Here is an 18,706-nt window from a genome sequence, read left to right on the forward strand (position 1 = left end):
TAATCTATAGGCTACTTTACCTTCTATTTAACAGAATGTTGCCAGCCTCCCAGAGCTTTAATGTAAATGCACAGCAGATGACTCTAAACTGTTACAGCTCAAAAATGAGGCTCTGCAGAAGCCAAACACTAGACATGTGGTTGGGATGTGGTGTTCCAATTCATAATCCCTGTTCATCTGCTAAAAAAAAAGTATTATCACCTGCCAAATGCCTGATAGCCACTCCTGTACCACCATGGATTGCTTTTCAGTGGAGCAGCAAGGTCTGCTGCCAGTGTGAATGAGCTCTTAGAAACAGGCTGACTTCATAGTATTTGTTACGCTTTTTTTTTGTGAATTCTTTATTTTAAGTGTAAGAGGCATATTTCAAAGATGGAAATGAAACAATGTACTTGCAATCATACAGTGATAAAAGAATAATGAAGTCTCAGAATGGATATTCAAGTATTTGCTATGATTTATGAAGATCTTTAAAGCATAACTCCATAATACCGTTGATCGCTCGGTTCTCGGTCTTCAGTGAGCAGAGAGCAGTGACTGTCAGTCACCAGCTCTTTTCTCTACTCCTCCAGTGCTCATTGGAGTACTGGGCTGTGCAGGAGGCCAGAGCTTTTTGCTCAGTCGCCCAGCGGCTTACTGAGAGGTAGAGCCAGCTGTCGGTCCAGGCATCTGGTGGTTCCTGAGCCTGGACCAGCTGAGTGATGTCAGCCAATAGCGTACTTTAACTGCTGTCGGCTGAAAATTAGTCAAGGGAGTGCAGAATTAACTGCACTCCTGTGATTCATAGGAGAGGTAAAGCCAAAAGAGCTTAGGCCACACTTCTCCTTTAATTCATGTATTAATTAAAATTGTTAAATATATTTTAAATATTGCAAGTATAATTATCTTAAATGTGTCTTTATATTAGTGATTGACAACTCCCCACACACCAGAACCAGAACTTACAATAAAAAAGGGTTGACCAACAATATGAGTAAGCTGCATTGTATAATACTGTCAATTTATAACCTTTTTTTTAACACTGGGAAATTGTTTAAATGAGGGGGAGGGGAGGGGTGAATCGAAGGATGACATTAGCAATCGGTACTCCATCATAGTCCAATCTGAATGCTAAGGCTTGGAGAAGTAATCAACCAATCAAGAAAAGGGTGAGGTCAATCTTCGGGATGTATGATTGAGCAGTAGCATGTGAATCACATGGTTACAATTATAAATTGTGGATTTAGTTCTTTGTCTGGAGTTCAGCTTTAAATCGAAGTCACTGCTGTTTAGCGGTCTATAAATCTAAGACCCAGAGATGGAAGATTAATTTAAACTTGTTTCAATACATTGCAAGTAAGGCACTAGTTGCCAACATTGTAAAAAAAATGTAGGGACACTTTTTTGGCTGTAGGCGGAGTCTTATTATAATCAGGGGGCGGGGCATGCGTGTCACCTGCCACGTCGCCTGCCACCAGCCGTCCGTCCTTGCATCAGGTGCCCCCAGCAGAGTCCGTCCTTGCATCAGGTGTCCCAACAGAGTCCGTCCTTGCATCAGGTGCCCCCAGCAGAGTCCTTCTTGCATCAGGTGCCCCCAGCAGAGTCCGTCCTTGCATCAGGTGCCCCCAGCGGAGTCCCTCCTTGCATCAGATGTCCCCAGCGAACCCCCTCCTTACATCAGGTGTCCCCACCAGCGGATCCCCCCTTACATTAGATGTCCCCAGCGGAGCCCCCTCTTACATCAGATGTCCCCAGCAGTGCCCCCCTTACATCAGATGTCTCCAGCGGAGCCCTCCCTTACATCAGGTGTCCCCAGCGCAGCCCCCCTTACATCAGATGTCCCCAGCAGAGCCCCCCTTACATCAGATGTCCCCAGCGGTGCCTCCCTTACATCAGGTGTCCCCAGTGGAGCCCCTCTTACATCAGATGTCCCCAGCGGAGCCCCCCCCTTACATCAGATGTCCCCAGTGGAGCCCCCCTTACATCAGATGTCCCCAGTGGAGCCCCCCTTACATCAGGTGTCCCCAGCGGAGCCCCCCTTACATCAGATGTCACCAGCGGAGCCCCCCTTACATCAGATGTCCCCAGCAGAGCCCCCTTACATCAGATGTCCCCAGAGGTGCCCCCCTTACATCAGATGTCCCCAGCGGAGCCCCCCTTACATCAGTTGTCCCCAGCGGAGCCCCCCCTTACATCAGGTGTCCCCAGCAGAGCCCCCCTTACATCAGATGTCCCCAGCAGAGCCCCCCCTTACATTGTAGCCACCCAGCTGTGTTTCTGGTGTTCCTGGTCTTCTTAAAAATGGCGGCAGGTGGAGATAATGTCTTCGCCGGCCGCGGACCCCTAGCGGTGGCAGGCGGCGGCGAAAAATCGCGAAAACCCGGATTTCTCTGGACATTTCCCGGGAAACAATAAAATCAGGAAAAGAGTCTTAATCCCGGGAATGTGCCGGGAAATTCGGGACAGTTGGTAAGTATGCACTTAGAAGTTATTCTACTACTTCCACTACTAAGACATTAGGAAAGAGGTTCCGGTTTGCCACTTCCATGGGTTTTTTTGCGAATCCTCGGGATTCGGGATGCTTGCCAATCACAAACCTTTGGCCGAAATGTTTGCAGTATTACTACCAGGAAGAAGTAACAAACTTTAATTCAGTGCATATTAACATCCAGTGGCATCGATGTGTGCCCTGCCCCAGGGAGAACGGTTGATCATTTGGCTCAAAGCAAAGGTCTCCAGACAGCATCCTCTAGTGGTCACCACAATTCATTTTTCACAACATAAATAGATACAAGCACATTACCAGGTCATGCAGCTCATAACTAGTGATGGGTTCAGGCGTGTTTGGGATCGTAGTCCCAACCCACCTGAGCAATCCCTCCAGGAAGCCGACACTGCACACCGCCAATAATAGGCAGTGAGGCATTTCCTGGTCAGCAGCTGCACAGACCGGGAAATGTCTCACTGCCTATGATTGGCGGTGTGCAGTGTCGGCTTCTTGGTGAGACTGTCCAGGTGGAACACACCTGAGCCCATCACTACTCATAATAGGATTAATCATTTAATCAGATAAACCATAATTACAAACACTTAATATAAAGTGAACATACAGTAACACTTTAACTCCAAATAAGCTGTGTGTTTAACATTCAAAAATGTTCATATCCTGTAGCGAAGCCTACCTGAAATGGAAATACAACAGAGCATACTTTTCCCTGTGCCAGAACTGCTGGAGAACAGTAATAGTCCCAGTGTTTCAGCTGTGTTAAATATGCACCAGCTGCTTAAATTTGTATAGTGTTCAATGGTAACATTGTGAAAGTGTGGATAAAAACAGCGCAATGGTAAGTGCATCAGACATGCATATTAAATGATAGGAGAGAATACCTGTGCAGAAAATCATACAATAGCTCATAATGCCTATTATATCCAATTTGATTCACAGAAACAGCTGGCTTAAAATTGTTGGCTGTTAATTTTGTGTAAGTGTTTATTTATTTTATTTAACAATGCAGAACCACACTGAACATTTGAAGAATTATTCAAAGCTAAAAGAGAAGAACATATAATTCTGAGATTCCATTTGTGCAAAATAGGGCTAGTTGTTTACATACAAGTCTAAAGCATTCATGTTTGGGGAACATAGGGAGATTACAAGTCAAAAACATTTAATTAACCATGCTATAAAATGGAATAAAGGTTACACATGTTTGAATTATACTGTGGTTAAGCTACCAATTATCATCCTACAATGACAATCAGCTACTAAAAAAACAACAAAAAAACACCCACCACCCTATTGAACAGTACTTATAAATAAACATTTCTGTACAATTTGGCTTATATAATAGGGCAGCTCAAAGTAGGCTGGTAATACAAAAAAATTAATAGCAAGCAAACCTGTAAAGGTTTTTTTTTAATTTATAGGAATTAAAAATAAGCATTTGTATAAGAATATCGAAAGGCTGCATACCCACAAACAATGCAATTTGGCTTTATTCAAAATTCATTAAAAACAACAAGATGACCATACAGGCAGGGGAAGGACAAGTTAGCGCGTTTCACGCGATAAACATGCTTTGTCAGAACCACATAATGTCACAATGCCACTGGCGTGAGCCCACAGGTGAGCAGGTGACACGGGATCCCCCAGGGTGTGGAATCTAAGGGCAACCCGGTATTCTGCCAGGGACCCCCTCATGGGAGTTTGGACTTAGATGCGTGCTGACCACAGGTTTAACCTGCTCGCAAAGAGAATACCCACAGAAACAGTGCATGCACAGATGGATGGATGGATGGATGGATGGAGCAAAAGGAGAGCTAGAAAACAAGCCAAGGTCAGGACGGGCAGTAGACAAACATCTGGAGAACTAACCGAGTCGGTACACAAGAGATCAGTCCACTTGAAGTCAGGTTAGGAAAGGTTGCAAGGAAGGGGCTCAGAAACAAGTGTTACTCAAGCAACCAGAAACTGGTCTGAGTGGAATTTAAATAGGGAGACACATGGGAAGCTGGACAGGAAGTAGCAGGAAGGAAGGTATATTAACCATCAGGTGAAGCTGGCGACACCCCTAGCTGCAAGTCAGTGCAGCAAGAGCAGAGCACAAGCTTGTGGAGCCACAGGTGCCAGCAGACCTACAGCAGCAAAAGGTAAAAAATGTATGCAACCAGTAAAACACAGATCAGCTCCTCAGCTGATATGTGACAAAGATGTGACCAGGATGTCCAGAGAACTTGGAGTCATGTGCCCATGCAAGGAGCTTGGGACAAAGTGCGGGCACCACAAATGTTTTACCAGGAGGAGGCTGCGTGGGCAGGAGCTGAGTAGTGGCTAGAATTCGGTGGGAAGGGATGATAGGCCCAGGATCTAGGTGACTCTCAGAATCATGGACATCGAACGGACTGGACAAGGCATTGGCATGAACATTTTTGGCACTAGGACGAAAGGTAATGTTGAAGTTGAACCGGGTGAAAAAGAGAGCCCAGCGAGCTTGTCGTGGGTTCAAGCATTTTGAGTTTGTGGAAAGCATCAATGGCTTCAGGGGACTATGACCTGGCATTGACACCCTTACGGGTAAGAGATGTAATAGGAGCCACCAAAGTGGAATAGTTCCAAATGAAATGGCAGTAATAATTTGCGAAGCCCAAAAACCGTTGAGTGGCTTTAAGACCAGAGGGCTGAGGCCACTCAGAGATGGCCCGAAGTTTGGCTGGATCCATGAGGAGACCCTGATCTGTGATTATGTAACCCAGGACTGGAACTTGTGTTTGTTTAAATAGGTACTTCTCCGACTTAGCTAGCATAGCATCACAGTCGCTGCAGCACATCTTTCACATGGTGACGATGGGTGTGCAAGTCTGGAGAGAAAATAAGAATATAATCCAGATATACAATAACAAAGACATACAAAAGGTCACGGAAGATGTCATTAACCAAGTTTTGGAAGACAGCTGGGGCATTACATAGGCCAAAGAGCAGCATAAGATATTCATAATGTCCGTTCCTCGTGGTAAAGGCGGTCTTCCACTCATCTCCTTCACGGATTCTTTTTAAATTGTAGGCCCCTCTAAGATCCAATTTAGTGAAAATATGAGAACCCTGCAGTCTGTCAAAGAGTTCCGAAATTAAAGGGAGAGGGTATTGGTTCTTCATAGTGATGGCATTAAGGCCCCTGTAATCGATGCATGGATGGTGTGAACCATTTTTTTTCCCTACAAAGAAACACCCGGCCCCAGCAGGTGTGTTGGATTTCCTGATTAAACCAGTTTGCAGGTTTTCCTGAATGTATTCAGACATGGTTTGTGTTTCTCGGATAGAGAGAGGGTAGACTCGGCTTCGGGGAGGAGGGGTTCCTGGTAACAGATCAATGGAGCAGTCATAGTCTCTGTGAAGTGGAAGGCGATCAGCTGACTTTTTGCAAAAAACATCATTAAAGGACTGATATTGGGAAGCTGTGGAGGTTTCAGCCAGAGGGACGGAAAGAGGTGGAAGTACCTTGGACACACATCGTTCATGACACTGAGGGCCCAAGCCAATACTTGTCCAGAGTTCCAATCTAGATGCAGTGAATGTCTCTGCAACCATGGGAGGCCCAGAATGATGGGACTGGAGGATTTAGGCAGAATTAGGAAAGAAATATCTATCCTCACCATGCAAAACCCCAATGTGTAACGCAATAGGAGGGGTTTGAAAGCGGATGGGGCCAATTGGCAAGAAGGAGCCATCTACTGCGGTCAGAGAGGGGTATAGTGAGGGCAACCAAGGAAATGTCCAACTTGGAGGCCAAAAATTGCCCAATGAAATTCCTGGCTGCTCCAGTGTCCACGTATGCAGAGAGCTGATAAGCATTTTGAGCCTAATGGATAGACATGGGTAGAGGGAAGCTGACAGAATTAAAGGATCGGTCTAGATCAGTGGTCATCAACCCTGTCCTCAGGGCCCAGTAACAGGCCAGGTTTTATGTACTACCTTGGGGAGATGCAGACTAGAATACTGCAATCAGTGAGCAGCAAATGATATCACCTGTGATATATTTCAGTTATCTTGCAAGCCTGGCCTATTAGTGGGCCCTGAGGACAGGGTTGATGACCACTGGTCTAGATCACTTCCCTCAAAATGACCTAGACCCTGGAGTTTCCCAGACGAGCTGGGCCGGAGTTCAAAAGATGTCCTTTACCGCCACAGTAAAGGCACAAGCCCAATCCCATGCGACGAGTATGTTCCTCTGGAGTGAGGCGAGTTTGCCCAAGCTGCATATGTTCTTCCAAGGTTTGAGAGGTTGGAGACAGAGAGTTCCATACGTTTTTGGAATACCTGTGCTGGATGGTCAGAAGGAAGATGACTGTATCTCTCCAGGGCCCACCCCTGGAAGCGAATGTCTATTTGAATCCTCAATGCGATCAAATCATCAAGCGTGGTAGGAATGGTGCATCCAGCGAGTTCATCCTTTACACGCTCAGATAGGCCTTACCAGAAGATAACGGTAAAAGCTTTGTTATTCCATGTGAGTTCCGCAGCTAGCGTACGGAACTGAACTGCGTATTGGCCGACTGTCATTCCTTGCTGATGAAGACAAAGGAGGGCACCAGCAGCAGAAGACGCTCTTCCTGGCTCGTCAAATGTTTTCCAGAATGCATCCAAAAATGCCTGGAGGTTGGAGGTGATAGGATCGTGTCCTTCCCAGAATGGGGAGGCCCAAGCTAGGGCACCATCAGAAAGGAGGGAGATGATATATGCCACTTTGGTGCGATCCGTTGGAAAATGGTGGCTGGAAAGTTCAAAGTGGATGGAACACTGATTAATGAAGCCACGACAAGCCTTAGGGTCACCAGAAAAACAAGGTGGTGGTGGCAGATGCAGGCAGGGATTGCCAGGTTTAGCAGGTAACACGGGAGCCGATGAGGCAGAAGCAGAGACTGAAGAAGTCAAGGTTACAGCGGCTTGCAGACGATCCAGGCAGGAGGTAAGATCCTGTAGAAACAGCATTATTTGCTCTTGATTTTCTTGCTGGGAGTTAAGTCTCTGAGCTAGGTGTTGCATTTGGTCTTCAGTCGGTGGCGGACTCTCTGAGGAGCTCATGGCTTAAGCAAACTGTCACAATGCCACTGGTGTGAGCCCACAGGCGAGCAGATGACAAGGGAGCCCCCAGGGTGTGGAATCTAAGGGCCAGCTTGTATTCTGCCAGGGACCCCCTCACGAGGGGTTTGGACTTAGCTGTGTGCTGACCCCAGATCACGAATCTTAGGTTCTCCCTGCTCGCGAAAGGGAGTACCCAAAGACACAGTGCAGGAACAAGTGTTGCTCAAGCAACCAAAAACTGGTCTGAGTGGAATTTATAGGGAGACACATGGGAGGGTGGGCAGGAAGTAGCAGAAAGGAAGGTATATTAACCATCAGGTGGAGATGGCGACACCCATAGCTGCAAGTCAGTGCAGCAAGAGCAGAGCACAAGCTTGTGGAACCACAGGTGCCAGCAGACCTACAGCAGCAAAAGGTAAAAAAAAAACGTTTGCAACCAGTAAAACACAGATCAGCTCCGTAGCTGATCTGTGACACATAAGGCTCAACCAATACACACATCAATATATATATAAAATCACATGATCATTCAGGTGTGCTCAATAAAGTAATTGCAACCATCGTTTCAAAATCTGTTCTCATACATAGAAAAAACACTGATAATAAGCGTGTTTGATATAGTATTAGTGAACAAAACAAAAAAAGAATAAATGACTGAAAAATAAAAAAAAAGAACAAAAATCATTAAGAACAGAAACATGTAACATAAAACATTCTACTCCAAACTGAAGCATATACACTTGATGGTAACAACAGTTGCAGCCCCACTGGGCTATAGTATAATGCAAATCTTATAAAAATATAAGCAGTAGATTAAATTATACCCAAATACCTTGAGACTTTATCATAGTAGTGGGTCAGGTCCCACTCAAAATTTAAGCCTGTGGGAATCCTAGTTTGAAGGGTAAATATCCAAAAGACTTCCCGTTTACACAGGATGCTAAAACTGTCACCACCTCTCCTAGGAGCTGACACCTTCTCTATGCCTTGTATCTGTAACAAAGTGGTATCACCACCATGGGCTTCATTAAAATGTCTAGCGACATTGGTGCCATGTTCTTTTTCAGTGTTGTAGATATGGTCGTGTAACCATAAGCATTGTTTTAAAGTAATACAATGTTGACCACAGGCATACAATTGTGCAAGTAAAGATAGGCAGACTTTTAATATAAACCTGTCACAAAACAGAGTGCACGATGACAAAATACATTCAGTGTATTAATAAGTTAATATGTAAATCTCATATTTCATGTAAAAGTCAAGCTTGGTTCCATTCCGTCTACCTCCCAAGCCTTTATACTGGTCAGTGAGGCAAAGCTTGACCCTATAGCTTACACCTCACAAGCTTTCATATTATTTATTGGGGCTAACTAGTGGAAAAGAAGGACCAATGGGAAGGCTTGAGGAGTGTGGTATCTGATAAAAATGTGATATCAGTGTAGCTTTGACATGAACTGAAATATGCCTTCTCTAGAAGCAAATTGCAAAGTAATTTTTATTAAGGTAGATGAAGATTGTAAAGCCAACAAAAGGACTAAATGAATGCATAAAATCGTTAGCACATTGACCAGAAGGACCTCTGGGGGTATTTACTGCCCCCCACATCTGGCCAGTATTACAGTAAGGTTCTCAGGGGAGAATCATATGGACATCCTGTGTAATCAGCTGCTCAAAAACTGAACTCTAAGCTTAAGACAGAAATGATTTTTTGTGACAACCGCTCCTGCACTGCCTTGCCCTTTGAAGCGTTTTTAACCTCTTTTTAACCCCTTCTGGGAGGTTAAAAGCGCACCGTTAGCGACGGCAAAGCAACGCCTAAACAGCGCTAAAGCTAGCGGCGCTTTACCGATATCGCCCCCACTGCCTCAGTGTGAAAGTGCCCTTAGAGAGGACCCCATTCTTCCCTTACCAGCTCCCTATTACCTTATCCCTTTTACTATTTCCCTATTGGTAACTATAATGTATATACTGTATGTCCCTATTATTTGTGAATAAAACCAACTCTTGTTTTAAGAATAAGTGTTCCTTCCCTCCATTAGAATCAAGGCAAGCCAAACAGAGTACATTTTTACAAGGGAACAGGGCCAAACTGAGCCTTTCCTATAACATCAGCTGTCTGTAACTCTGAATCTACTAGGCATTGATATGTACTTTTTACTGAAAGTAACCTCTGCATGTATTTTTTTTCATCTTATGTTTATATTGTCCCGGCTTGTAACAGGTTTACTTTGAATATCTGATTTGCCTTATTCCTCAGTGCAATCCAATATGTGGTGTACATTAAAGATTGCAAAGTTGCTCATTATGGGCTTTCATATGATTAATGAGAAAGAGGATTTTACTCCTGTGACGAGTTGGGGAATTTATAGCTTATTGGTAGCACCAAATAGTGAGTTCACTCCACACCAGAAGTATGTTTTAGGGCTTTTTCTGCAACTTTTATTTAAAAGAGACAAAAAGTTCACAGCAATGTCTTCACACGCAGGGGGTTCTCATCATCTATACGATAAGGAAAAACAACAATCAGCCCCATGGCTCTCTTCGCAGCTTTACTGCTCAACTTGGTAGATTTGGTTTTCCTGACACGCTGTACCTCAGCTCTGTGTCCTTTCTACAGTGTCCCAGCTGCTCCGTCTGTTCCATACTGTCTCTCTCTCTCTCTAGGGCTCGTGCCTCAATCTGTCCTGAACAATATGGTGCAATGTGTATAAATTATAAAGAGTGGGTATGATGGCGCTACCTCTAAGTTTTAAACTGGGACAGCCTAAAGTTTTAGTGGCTCCTTATACGTTGTTTATAAAATGTTAAACATATAGGAAAGTGTTTCCCCTTATGTTAAGAATATCGCTTCAACAGATAAGTATGTGCCGCTGAATTTATGCTGCGGATATGTACCAAACGCTCAAGTGTCGCACAAGATAAACTGGTCCTACAGCATCTGGTAGTGAAGCCAGAGGCTATATTCCCTAGAGTGCATTTATTGGACCATATAGCGTATGCTATATTCCTGTATTAAATCTGTGACCATATCAAGCGTAAGAATACGACCTCAAGATAGCTTATTACGGGTGTGACTACCATACAATGCATACAGATTATACCACCCTACTCAAATGCCATAAGTAAGGACTAAAGCTTGCATATATATACAGCTAAAAATAATAGCACAGAAAATACAGCAGTAATATTTCAGGCATAACAGTCCCATAAGTTAAAAGAACAAAAAGATTCCCAATGGAGACTTTGGTGCTGCAACAATTTTGCCTGGTGACTCTCGTGCTCCCCCTGTTGGTTGCTTACTCACCAGCTCCCAGAACCCCGACAGGGGTATTGCGCCTGTAATGTAGTCTGCTGGGTTGTTTCCCTTGTTGCTTCCTCTGGTGGATGCTAATTATGTAATCAGCTCCCCACGTCACACATCAGGGTAATGCGATTATGCTGAAAGACGGGCCGCTTTGCCGCTATATTTGTATTGGATGTTTCCTGTGCTTCTTACTTTGTAAGGATGTTGCTTCCCCTCATAAATTGAGAAAAAAGAGCTTCCATGGTGTGATAAAGTATAAGACTTTATTTAAAACTTAAGTACCCTCAAGTCAGGGACTCAGCAAATGGACAAAAAAATTTTTCAGATAAATAAACAGCAAAAAATGACAAAAATAAAAAATAAAAAATAAATAATAAATAATAAAAAATGGTTAGAAGCAAAGATTAAAAAGTCCGGGCACTAGATGCAAACTAAGTCCAGATGGAGTAGGACAGCATTAGTTGCCAGACGTAAACCAAGATAAAAATGTCCCTCCTGGAAAGCATAAACAGTGAGGTGGGGGGTAATAGTGCCCCAGCCGCTAACTGCGTCCTCCTCTCTCGTATGCCTTGGAGCAGACTAGCAGAGCGTGATGCTGTTGTGCGCGCTTTGTCACATGACGTCCTCAGCAACGGTTCAATGGTGCAATGTGTACCTCTCATGGCTCCCTTGCAATCACTGACCCCCTCGGGAGGGTGGGGCACTGACCACTAATCCCAGCTCTAACATGAATGCAGCACACACCTGCATCATTTTTATCAATGGCAAGGGCTCACCCTGTCACACCCCCCTCATGACCAGAGCATTTTTTGCTATTAAGCACTGCACTACTTTAACCGCTTCAGCCCCAGAAGATTTAATCCCCTTCCTGACCAGAGCACTTTTTACAATTTGGCACTGCATTGCTTTAACTGACAATTGCGCGATCGTTCAAAGCTGTACCCAAAAGAAATGTGTATCCTTTTTTTCCCACAAATAGAGCTTTCTTTTGGAGGTATTTGATCACCTCTGCGGTTAAAATTTTTTGCACTATAAACAAAAAAAAAGACAATTTTGAAAAAAAACAATATTTTTTACCTTTTGCTATAATAAATATCCCCAAATTTTATTTAAAAAACAAATTTCTTCATCAGTTTAGGCCAATATATATTCTTCTACATACTTTTGGTAAAAAAATCGTAATAAGCATATATTGATTGGTTTGCGCAAAAGTTATAGCGTCTGCAAACTATGGGAAAGATTTATGGCATTTTTATGGCATTTTTTTAATTAATTTTTTTTTACTAGCAATGGTGGTGATCTACGATTTTTCGCGGTACTGCAACATTGTGACATACAGATCGGGGACTTTTGACACTTTTTTGGGACCATTGGCATTTATACAGCGATCAGTGCTATAAAAGAAGCACTGATTACTGTGTAAATGTCACTGGCAGGGAAGGGGTTAACACTAGGGGGTGATCAAGGGGTTAAATGTGTATTCCCTCAGCATGTTCTGACTGTGTGGGGATGGGAGTGACTAGGAGAGGAGCCATATCATTTTTCCTAGAAACGATATGGCTCCTCTTCTCTGACAGCACAGGGATTTGTGTGTTTACACGCACAAATTCCCATGCTGGCGCTCGTGCACGCGATCGTGCATGGCCGGCGGCGATCGTTCCCGCCAGCCATGCACATCAGGTCCCCCACCGTGCAGCAGGCACACACGCACCCTCTGGTGGCCGAAAGTGGTTAAGACGTACCCGTACGGGATTTCGCCAAGGAGTGCCATTGTGCCGCAGTATATCTGCCTGACACAGTCGGCAAGTGGTTAACTGGTAATTGCTCAGGCATGTTGAGCCCATGGAAGATTGTAGTTTCTGTCACAAGTTTTAAAAAAATGCCAAAAAATTATTTTTTTTTTCACACAAATTTGTCAATTTAATGAGATATTTCTCATACATGCCATGGGTGTATGTGGAATTCCTCTCCAAAGCACATTCTGCTACTTCTCCCAAGTATGGGGATACCACATGTAAGAGACCTTTTGGGAGCCTAGCCTTGTACAGAGGCCCAAAATCCAATGACTACCTTCAGGCTTTCAAAGGGCGTAATTTCCTCATGTCGCTTCCTCGCCACCTATTACATTTTCAAACACCCTGAAATGCCAGGATAGTACAAACATCCCCCCCCAATGACTCCTTTTTTTTAAAGTAGACACTCCAACGTAATTGCTAACCACGTATAACCACGTACACACTGGACCTGTCAGCTGCTCAGTTTTTATTACATCACACAACGCTACCACAATCCACATATAGGAAGTCTCTAGCGCTTCACCTCATAAATGCAGCGAAACAATGAATCCCCCTATTTTGGAGAAAAAATCAACCCACCAAAAATTTCAGATTTGTTAAAGCGTGTAGATAAGATAGCGGAGATGGAAGACTTAATTCACCAAGCCAACGATAACCCCGCAAAATTCCGCAAAACGTGGGCATGTTGGATACACTTTCGAGAATCCTCAGAGTTTCAAACACTCCTCCTGGATCCACTCCCCAGACACACACTGGGATCTAACTGTCCCGACCCAGGACAAGGTCGGGACAGTTAAGGGGTTAAATTGAGATACAGTTCGAGTGTCCACCAGATACACCCGAGTCTTAACCATATTCGTTCCGATTCACTATCTCCGATCTCTACACCTACCTGATAATTACCACCCCTTTCTCAACCCATATTGAAGCCCTCGCCATAAAAGGTAGAAGATCAGAACACCCCTCTAACATTTACCGTTAAGAACTTTCTTCACAATTTAGAGTGTAACCGTCAACACTGCTAGCTTCCCCCTTACCACTATCTATCCATATCTCATTGTAGCTATGCAAATTACAATCCTAGAACTATACTCCCTAGATTTCTCAGGACAGCCTGTGTGACCAACTCTGACAGTACCTTACAATTGGCAATCACCACCCCCCCCCCCCCCCTCGCACAGTTTGTTCCCAATAAGGGGTGCTTGGGTAGGGAGAGGTATAACCTTGGTCCACATGACAGAACTGACTACTGTATACACCCCGCAAAGAAAGATTTTTATATTTTGATACACAATTTAATCAATCACCATTCACTACGTCAAGATTGTTCTGGGTTAACTGGAAATTTCTAGACCTTATAAGTTCGCATTAAGAGATATTTGTCAATAGTCCAAATAAACCTGATATTTTCCATTGTTTACTTAAGCGCACATATGGATAATTATAATTATACTCTAAACAGAGATATGTTTGACATTTTTGATTGTTTAACCCATGAGTTAATGTAATTGCTTAATTTCTGTAAGTAATAACACTCTGTACTGCTTGTTATTTTAAATAACTTTCTTTTCTCAAATAAAAATTTTATGAGAAAAAAAAAAGTAACGAAAGAACATTAACTTAATAAAAAATAAAACAACTTTTTTTTTCACTTCTTTATTTTTTTGTTCACTTTTTTATTTTATTTTTTTAAAACTTTTTTTAACTTATCAGGATTGTAACCGTAAACTTTCCAGCCTTTGATTTTAGGGTCTCTCAAAATGTGACAGACAGTTTCCTGACTATCTTACATCTTTTGAGACCCTTGTGTGTGAATTGTGTGCCCTAAACTGTACTGTGCTGTTACTAATACTTCAATAGTGTGTGGTAGCTATGGAATCAGAGAGCAGGTTGGAAAGGACATAAGGGACAGAAAAAATAGGTGACTCATCTTATTTCGTGTTTGCTGGAAGACAGGAGGAAAACATTCCATTTGTCCTTCCACTTCACTGCAAGTAATTCATCATTCCTCAAGCAGGCTTTCTCTCCCTTTCTAAGGCGGATGTTAAAAAGCTATTGGGGGAAGCCCCTGCGATTAGGTTATACGGTGCCACAGCAGCCAATTCCAAGATTAAATAAGTGTCTAAAAAGTGCCACGCTTGTATAGAACTTGTCCACGTAGAAATAGTACCCGTCCTGAACAAGGGAGACACCAAGACCCTTACTACCTTGCCACTGGTCCCCATGTAGACCGGGCAGTTGAGGGGCTCTATTTCACTGTCCTTTCCCTCAGAAATTACAAATCTGTATGTTTCGCCTGTTGCCCTCTCACAGAGCTTCTACAGTTTGACCCAATATCTAGCATGCTTGCTGTGGAGATATTGCTTGATTGCAAGGTGGCCAGATGTGTTTTTGGGGCATGTACATATCTGTGAATTTCTCAGAGAGGTAGTTTATGAGGGCCCAAATTTTGTGGAGCCGATCATATTCAGGGTTACCCCTAGGATGACAGAGTGCGTTATCACTAAAATGCGTGTAACGCATTATTGTGTTATATCTATACCTGGTCATTGCAGCAGAGAACATGGGCATATGTGGACCAATATGACTGCAATTCAATCTTCTTTGTAATGCCCGTGTTAAGGGTTAGGACCAAAAAAGTTTTAAATTCGGAAACCGTGATAGATTTACACGCGAATTGTCTGGCAAAAGTTAAATTTGGTTGGGCAGCAAAGTATTGTTGTGCGTATAGATTGCTTTGGTCCACAATCACTTGATACAGTTCTTCTGTAAAAAGAAAAAAATCAAGGGGAGTTGTTAAATTTTCTGTTTCCACCTGACCTCCAGATTGAGCAGTGAATGGGGGAAAAACAGCTGCTGATAAATCTGGGGGCTGCCAATTAGGATTTGCAAGCATCTCTAGAAGGACACTATGGGCTCAATGGGCCTGTATGCGATTTCTTGGTGGCTGCGGTGAAGTAGGAACGGGGGTCAGTTTATATGGCCATAGTTATGTGTGTAGTAAGACTGATTTAGAATTTCAGCTAAGAATCATATTTCTTGTATTTCATGTTGAAGCTATTTGTGACTTCCCCATTACAGGAATCTGCTACATTCCTCTTTCTGTGCAAAAAGCTTGCTTGCTGACATCATTTAAGACAGATGAAGGAACCGCAGGAGCATACTGCAGAGAAACGAGTTTTGTATAAAGCTAAAAATATATATGGTTTTGCGGAACTTGTCTGGGTTAGGATGTATAGGTTGATTTTTAAAAGGTTAGAATGTCTGGTAAAACAGAAGTGTACCGCCTGTTCGCTTGTGACGCAATATGCTGAAAATATATATCTACACTGTATTCACTGTATCTGACACTCTTGACGTGTAGACACGAGTCGGGTCAGGAGTGTCCATTCTTTTCTGGCCAGAAAGATGGAATAAAATCTCCCATACCAGAGTTCTTTGTCCAATAATGTCATTACCGATATTCTGCTACTTTATTTGGTGCATTTGGCCGTGAGGGGGGGAATATCGGTGTGGCCTATTGAGGCAGGTGGCACTGTTTTCCACCAGACCTACAAGGAGTGGTCCGAGAGGCCAGCCCTGCGGGCTATATCGTAGTCTCAAAATGCGCCTTCTAGAACTGCTATCTAGGAGACTGCGCTGTGTCCCATTTGGTGGCCTGCTGTGGACGACCTTGGTAGCGTCAAAAGGACCTGGGAATCTGAGAAATAGATAGCTGGAGCTCCAACGGGAACAGGTGAGTCTTTTTACTTCTGTTTTTGGATAACAGTCAGACAGCCAGCCAGCCTCTCGATGGATCGAGAGAAGGGAAGCCTGATCACCTTCCAAGAGAGACGTCCGTTCAGATGATTGTGCATCTTTCGGACGAATCCTCAGTCAGTCAGTAATTTTTGGGTGGGAGTGTCTGGTATGATTGATGAGACATCACTTTGTGGTGAAGTGACCGTGGTCCTCTTCTAAGTGTGGTTCCTGGCCGGGAGACCTCGCTCAGGCCACTGACCGAGGGAGGCGTTGTCTATTGTCCCTACTTGTGTCGAGGATTCAGACCCCTTACTGAATTCTCATCATCTACCCTACCCTCTGTGTCTGTCTTGGTGTCTGTTAGGTTATAAGTATGGGTGGGAAATATAGTGTTGAATCTCCCCTACAATCCATGATCTCCAACTTTAGGAAGGGATTTTTTAAGAACTGCAATTTAAAACTTAGCCCTGAGAAATTGATAACATTGTGTGAGAAAGATTGGCCCCGCTATGGAGCGCGGTGGCCCCCACAGGGAACCCTTGACTTAGAGACCATTGACTGATTATTTGAGAATATTATGTCAGACTTACAGAAACATGACCAAGACGCACCTTCCAGGAGGACTGTTCGTTCGGATGATTGTGCATCCCTCGAATAAATCCTCAGCCAGTCAGGAGGACTGTTCGTTCAGATGATTATGCATCCCTCGAATAAATCCTCAGCCAGTCAGGAGGAATATCCGTCCAGATGATTGTGCATCTCTCGGATAAATCCTCAGCCAGTCAGGAGGAATCTTCGTCCCAATGATTGTGCATCTTTCAGACAAATCCTCAGTCAGTCAGTCAGTCAGTCAGCTAGGAGAAAACGTCCGTCTGGATGATTGTGCATCCTTTGGACAAATGGGAGATAAAGACCTGCAGTGAATAGAAGCCAAAAAAAAGAGGAACAGTGTAGAATTATGGTTATGACAGTAGTACCACTGACAAAACAAACAAAACACATATATTCTCAACCCGAAGAGACAGATCAGCCTCCCCCGTATGTAGATGAACGGACCTCAGATAGAGACAGGTCAGAGCCATGTCCAAATGCCCCGTCCAGTAAACAAGGGGACTCAAGTTGTTGTCCACCTACATCAGATTCAGCAAGTTTGTCAATGCCAAATCTCAGTAAATATACTCCGAACCGTAACACTTTGGGTATAGGCAGGACAGAAATAGGGAACTCAGTAGTAGTCAATGGGCTCCCAATCAAGTGTCCACTTCCACTCTGAGAAATCCTGATGCAAATAGCTGGACCCTTGCCCCGTCTTTCAACATACCTCTGCAAATGCCCCTAAGATAACAGGTGGTGGAGGAACATCGGACTCTAGTTTACACCCCTTTTTACCACAACAGATTTACTGAACTGGAAGATTCATAATCCTGCCTACTCTGAGAGGCCCCAAGCCATCACAGATTTGCTCCGGTCAATAACTCAGACCCATAACCCCACTTGGTTGGACTGCCAGCAACTTTTATTGACCCTTTTTAATACTGAGGAGAGACACAGAATTAACCAAGCAGTGCAGAAGTATAAAGGCAAAAGACCCTTCCTATTAGAAAGACTTTGTAGTTTTGGGGGGGGGCATCAAGTCCAACATCAGTTCCTGTACATGCCGGATTCCCCTATTCCCTTGCTGGGCAGAGACTTACTTGCTAAACTCAGAGCATACATATACTTCCAATCTGACGGACAGGCTATCCTAAAATTGCCCCATCCCTTTGAAGCCCGCATACTGCAAGACATCCCGGGACTATGGGCAGAAGACAACCCACCAGGATTAGCCAGACACATTTCCCCAATCCTTATTGAATTAAAATCATTAGCCACTCCAGTCAGCCTGAAACAGTACCCAGTCCCTCTAAAAGCCCTAATAGGAATACAAAAGTATTTAAACAAATTCCTACACTATGGAATTCTAAAACCCTGTCAGTCTCCCTGGAATACACCTCTACTCCCAGTGCAGAAACCCGAAACAGCTCACTGTCGTCCTGTTCAAGACCTCAGAGCGGTCAATCAGGCTGTAATGACCATGCACCCAGCGGTCACTAATGAACTGTTACAATTACTGTGGGAGGCAGGTTATAAGGTGTCCCGGAGAAAGGTGCAATTTTGACAAGAGACTGTAAAGTACCTGGGATTCAGAGTATCACAAGGACAGAGACAATTGGGAGAAGGCAGGAAAGAAGCTGTTTGTCAGATTCCCACCCTGACTACCAGACGGCGAGTACGTGAATTCCTGGGGGTGGCAGGATTCTGCTGAAT

Source organism: Aquarana catesbeiana, linkage group LG02, assembly GCF_042186555.1.
Source record: "Aquarana catesbeiana isolate 2022-GZ linkage group LG02, ASM4218655v1, whole genome shotgun sequence".
In the NCBI taxonomy this organism is placed as follows: Eukaryota; Metazoa; Chordata; class Amphibia; order Anura; family Ranidae; genus Aquarana; species Aquarana catesbeiana.